The sequence below is a fragment of the Pithys albifrons genome, chromosome 1, assembly GCF_047495875.1.
Source record: "Pithys albifrons albifrons isolate INPA30051 chromosome 1, PitAlb_v1, whole genome shotgun sequence".
Taxonomy (NCBI): domain Eukaryota; kingdom Metazoa; phylum Chordata; class Aves; order Passeriformes; family Thamnophilidae; genus Pithys; species Pithys albifrons.
In genome coordinates, this window is record NC_092458.1 from 117,598,894 (window position 1) to 117,604,893 (window position 6,000).

The window sequence follows — 6,000 nt, forward strand, 5'->3', positions numbered from 1 at the left end:
TTGGGAATCATGATCATAAACCAGGAAAGAAGAACTGTGAACCCTTCTGATGTTCCCTCCTGGTCCTGGAGGAAGGTCACCACAAGCTCAAGGACAGGAGGGCCCAGTGTGTCCTTGCTTCTGGAATTCCTGAATTCTCTGCTGTTCCAAACCCTGTAAACACTTTGGCCCAGATTATGAACTTCCAGCATATTTTTTCCACAAAAGGAACAAACTGTAAGTTGTAATCTTGGATCTAAACATTCCTTATTAACCCTTTGTTTTTACTAATTAAAATACACATTATTAACAGTATGCAGGAAAACCAAATATTCATAGTAATATTTAATTAGGGCCATGTTTAAGCAAACCGTGACTGATTTTCTTACAAATCCTCCTGTGTGCAAACAGACTCTTGCCCAAAGGAGCCCGTTCCTTGCATTGTACAGCAAACCTGCAGACAAGGGTGTGAGTGAAAGTCAGACTGGACCTGCACGTTTCTCCTTTCCTTGTGATGAGCAAACCCAGGAATGAAAGCCAAGAAGAATGAAATACCCTGCACCAAGTCCTGCAGAGCCTGGTTTGCAGACACAAAACTGCCCCCTGTGAGTCCCAGCAGAATCCCCACACAGACCCCCAGGGCCCTCACTCAACTTCTGCAGTATGTGGGGGCTCAGCTGGGAACTGCCTTTCTCTCAGCGCTCTGCTGTCCTGCCTGCATCATTCCTGTGCATGCACACAGAGCCTCAGGTAACTAACCCGTAGCCACTGAGGAAATGCAAAGAGCTGATTTTTAATTTTCAATGAGGCCAGTCCCTTTTTGAAATCTATGACATTGTTCTCAAATTAAGAAATTAAGCTGCTTTTTTTTTTCCCAGGGAGGTTGGTAATTTGGGTTCTGTTGTACTTCCTTGTTGGGTCAGAGCACCCCCTGAGAGTGTGAAGTTCTTTGCTTTGGGCCATCCCCGCATGGTTCACTGCTGGAAGGGGCTGTGTTGGGTGTCTCTTCAATGCCCAAACCACTGGGTTGGGGTTTGAGGTCAGAGCTCTGTGTGTGCAAGATGGTTTTGTGGTAAACCAGCTCATACTGAAATCTCCAGTGGTTTGGGGTCAAAGACAACAGTGGGGTTTGTAATAACTTGGAGAGAGGTCTGTGGACAAGATTTGCTGGAAATGAGCTCCTGGGGAATCTGAGGCTCCTGCATTTGACATATTCACTTATATCTTGCTCCTGGCAAACACAAGTGTGAGTGGCTTCCTTTGGGCCAGCTGGATGTGACAAACCCCTTGGAGAAGGACCCAGAGCCAGCAGGGAATGGGGAGAAGGACTCCACTGTCCCAAACACCTCTGCACAGGCAGCAGAGGGGCCAAACTGAGACCCTTCCCTGTGGGAAAGGGGAACTGCAGCACTAAGGACAGTCCCTGGACAAAGAGGGAACCAGGAACAAACCCTTGGGCTTTGGCCCAGAGAAGGAAACGAGTTTCAAGTGGTGAAACATCCAGAACTGAGAAAAGGTACTGTTGGTGCAACTTGATGTGAAAAGGTGAGGACATCAGACCACAGGGATGGTCCATGGGACACAAAGTGGGGTGAAGAACTTCCATCTGTATATGAAGAGCAGCAACAGTTTCCAGAGAAAACATTCATCAATAAGTGAGCTTAATCAAAGCATCCTTTCCACATTGTGCTGTTTCAGTTCTCATTCCCTGCTCATTCCCTCAGGGAACACCAGGTCTAGGGAGAGATTTCCAAGTCTGATATTCCTGTCAGAGCCTTGGTGCCACTATGGACCATACTCAGTTATTCACAGATGACACAAACACTGGGAAAGGGCAAAGGGGAAAGGGGAGAAGTGATAACATAAGAGAACATCAAACCACACAGTACCAAAACTGAGAGGCAGACTTAGAGGATGAGGGAGACCATGGAAAGCACCGAGACTGGAAGAGACTCATGAGGTTTCTGCTCAGAGGAACACAATCATCTCTCAGCATTTCCACTGCATTGGTGAGGGAACCAAAACAAACAACCAAGTGTTTGGAAATATTCAGGTGCTGAAAAAATTGCCTTGTAGCAAAAGACAAGGTGCTAAGCCTGTGTAGCTGTCACAGCCAGGGGGGAAATTGAGTCTCGGTCAGATTCTTGCATACTTACTTTGGAAGATGGTTTAGAATTTTCAGTCTTAAGAGACAAAAACAGACCTCGAGGGTGGAGGTCAGATGTAGACAGACTGAGATTTCAAATAAAGCTGTGTAACAAGTCATTGGAGCAGCTTAGAACACAGAATGTGGTTGATTTCCATTGCCAACAGCCCTCCAAATCAGCACAGGATATTTGTCTCCCTTTGGAGCCTGGATTAACTGCCAGGAGCCCAATGACCTCTGAAGCAAGAAGTCAGACAAGACGATGGTCTGCTCTGATCTTACAGCCCATGACTAATGTATCATGTGCTTGTTCCCTCACTCTCTCTGGGGAAGGAGATAGAGTGGGCTGTTTTGTTTTGGAAGCATCATTGGGAGGTTTTAGTGTTCTGTACTTATTTTAGAGGAGGGAGGTCAGAACTGTGTTGCAGTTGGAATGTTTGAGGGGGGTCTGTGTCCCACCCTGGCTGGGAGTGCTCTGTGTTTCAGCCTCCCCCATCAGAGGGTGTGCTGGGGCCAGAAGGGCAGAGATTCCCAGTCTGGGAGCTGGGGGACCTTCTGCCACTGATCCTTTCAGGAGTGGTTTGTGGCTCTGAGCTGCAGGACACCTCTCTGTGCAGGACAGGCATTGCCTGACTGACCTGGTGCAACTTGATGTGCTGCTTTTGTCCTGGGCAAAGACAGCCCAAGCCTGATCTGGGAGACCTGTGTTGCTCCTGTGCTCCTTCCCAGCCTTTCTTCCATGGAAATGAGGGATGGACAGCCCAGCCATGCTCTCTGAGCTCGGTCAGGGGTTCAGGGATGAGCATCAGGGCTTCTTAGTCACTTCTCAAATATTAAGATAACTCCCAGTCACACTTGCAATCAGCCAAAGATAACTATCTCACCCTCATATATCCAAGCTGTGACTAATCAAACTATTTTAATGGGAAAATATTTACCCAGGACAACAGCTTATACTCTCATTAAAACTGCCATTGCTGTGCAGTGTCTAATGCATCACTCAGTGTCCCCCTGGCTGCTGGTGTCTGCTGCAAGAAGCAGCCACATGTGCAGTGCATATACACACCTATATAATTACTAAATAATATTCTCCATTCAGCAAACACCAAAAAAAGGAGAGGGCAAACTTGTAAATGTACAGCCAATCTTTGATATCACATTGAGCAAAACAGCCCACAGGGTTTAATCTGCTGGACAATCCAAACCACAGAGCTTTTACACACCAGCAAAGAGCTGGTTCACTGTTTCTGCAGCAAATCCTCCTTTGCCTCCAGGCACTATTCATACCCACAATACAATAACATTTTCCCTGGGAATCTGGTACCAAGTGCTAGTAAGGAATACAGAGGCTGAGAATTTATGGATTGTTCATTAAAAGGAACAGAAATCAGGATAAGAACCATCTTTAGACCTTTATCACTATGAGACTGCTCAAGGAAGGGGAAATCCTGTTCCCTCCAATTCAATGGCAAAGTGCTCTGAACTTCCACTTGACAGGTACTTTTACCTGCTGTGCTGCCCCAGGTGCTCAGGGGGTTTATATTCAGGTTTATCCAGCACAGTCTCTCCTGCAGTGCTGCCCCACCTGCTCAGGGTTTATATTCAGGTTTATCCAGCTCTGTCAGACCTGCAGTGCTGCCCCAGGTGCCCAGGGGGTTTATACTCAGGTTTATTGAGCACAGTCAGAGCTCTACTGCTGCCCCACCTGCTCAGGGGGTTTATATTCAGGTTTATCCAGCACAGTCTCTCCTGCAGTGCTGCCCCACCTGCTCAGGGGTTTATATTCAGGTTTATCCAGCACAGTCAGACCTGCAGTGCTGCCCCAGGTGCTCAGGGGTTTATATTCAGGTTTATCCAGCACAGTCAGACCTGCAGTGCTGCCCCAGGTGCTCAGGGGTTTATATTCAGGTTTATCCAGCACAGTCAGACCTGCAGTGCTGCCCCAGGTGCTCAGGGGTTTATATTCAGGTTTATCCAGCACAGTCAGAGCTCCAGTGCTGCCCCAGGTGCTCAGGGGTTTATATTCAGGTTTACTGAGCACAGTCAGAGCTCCAGTGCTGCCCCAGGTGCTCAGGGGTTTATATCCTCCCAGCCTTTCACAGGAACTCCCAGACAGCCTCTGTTCAGCACAGACACCCCTCGTGCACAAAGCACTGCCCAGCACAGCCCTCCCTCGTCTGTCACAGTTTGTCCTGTAAAATTCACACCTTCCTCACACCTCTGGGCCTCACTGGTGTTACCTGGAGAGATGAGGAAGACTCAGACCAGCTGACAAACTTTTGTAGTAGGTTTTACCCTCAGATTGGTGTTTCCATGCCACTTCTCAAATTTAGGGCTGCAGAGATGCAATGAAAAACTGATTTATAGAGAAAAAGTTCTTAAAATGTCTCTTTTAGATTGCCCTGCCAGCCAGGAGTCACAGTGCCCAGGTAAATGCTTCCAAGCAATGTCAATATGACTTCAGCTGTGCAAATCTTTCCAGTGTTGCTCCTTCTGGAGAGGGACAGTGTTGAGGTAAAATTGAGATTTATTTTTCAAGGAGGTTACAGGACCTTTCCCAAACCTGCAGCAAGATCTGAGCAGACAATAGAAACACAGTCCATCCCCTGCACAAGCCATCCCATCACCTGCAGCAGCCACCTTTGCTGGGCGGGTTTGGAGAAGAACATCTCTGTGACTTTTACGGAGGTGCTGCTGCCCCTGAGGTGCCCTCAGGGTGCCTGTTCCTGCTCCCAGCCCAGCTCAGCTGCCCAGGGAAATGCTGTGCCCACACCAAGCCCTGCCCCAGCCCAGCACTGAGCTGAGCTGACAAGCTGTCACCTCTGAGCTGTCACCTCTGCTTTATGCAGAACTGCCTCCCTAAGGGGTGTCTCTGATTTTCCACCCCCCCATGCTGGGAGTATTTATACACATATTTAACTTATGTACACAAGTGTCTGATGCCAATTATCCCACTCTGATAAATGGAGCATAACACACATGTCAGTGTTTGCAGGAAGGAAGCTCTGATCCTGTTTATCTCTCTCTGAAGGAAAATAATCTCTGGTGTGTAAGTGCAGCCTCAGTGAAAGCTCCTCTTGTTGCATCGTTTTGCTGCTGCTGTTGTGGCACTGGAGCACTGGGGGAGGGCGCTGAGGGGCCTCCCACGGCCCTGGGAACTGGATCAGAAACGTCCAGGGGGAGGGAGAAGTGTCTGAGCTCAGACACCAAGGGGAACCTCTGCCACTTCCAAATCAAACCCTTGCTCTTACCAATGCCAGGATTTCAGCCCTGGCACTTGGCTTTGAAAAATACATGTCAAGCTGCCAACTTGTAGTGTAAAGTTCATATCAAATGTTAATGTTAATATGAAATTAAGCCTAATATGAATTGGGTGTTACATTTCTTTGAGCTCTGCTGAAGTGAGAGCTGCTGTTCCTAGAAAGGGCTGAGATCTGTAACACAAGAGGTCCCATTCACCTGAACTGCACCTTTTCTGATGAGGCTGATCTGTCCCAGCCCTGCTCCTGTTGGAGAGGCCCATTTAGGACACCCCTGGCGCTGGGAACTGTTCCTGACTCTTGAGGTGTCACTGCAGAGGACAGAGGGAGCAGAGGGTCACTGTATCAATGCCTGGTTTGGCATTTTCATGAAAGGGGTCTCAGGATTTTAACTCTTTTCCATACCCACAGGAAGCAATCTTTGCCTTCTCCAAAGACTAATTCTATGAATGGCTTTGGTTATTATGTGCTGCACTTGTCTGTCCACTCAAACTCATTGTAACATATGGTAGAAGGTGAGCTCAGTTATTGTAATTCATCCCACTCGAAATTCAGATACATTTCTTTCATTCCACTGGGTTATTGACTCCTGCTTTTCAAAGCCAGACCATAGCT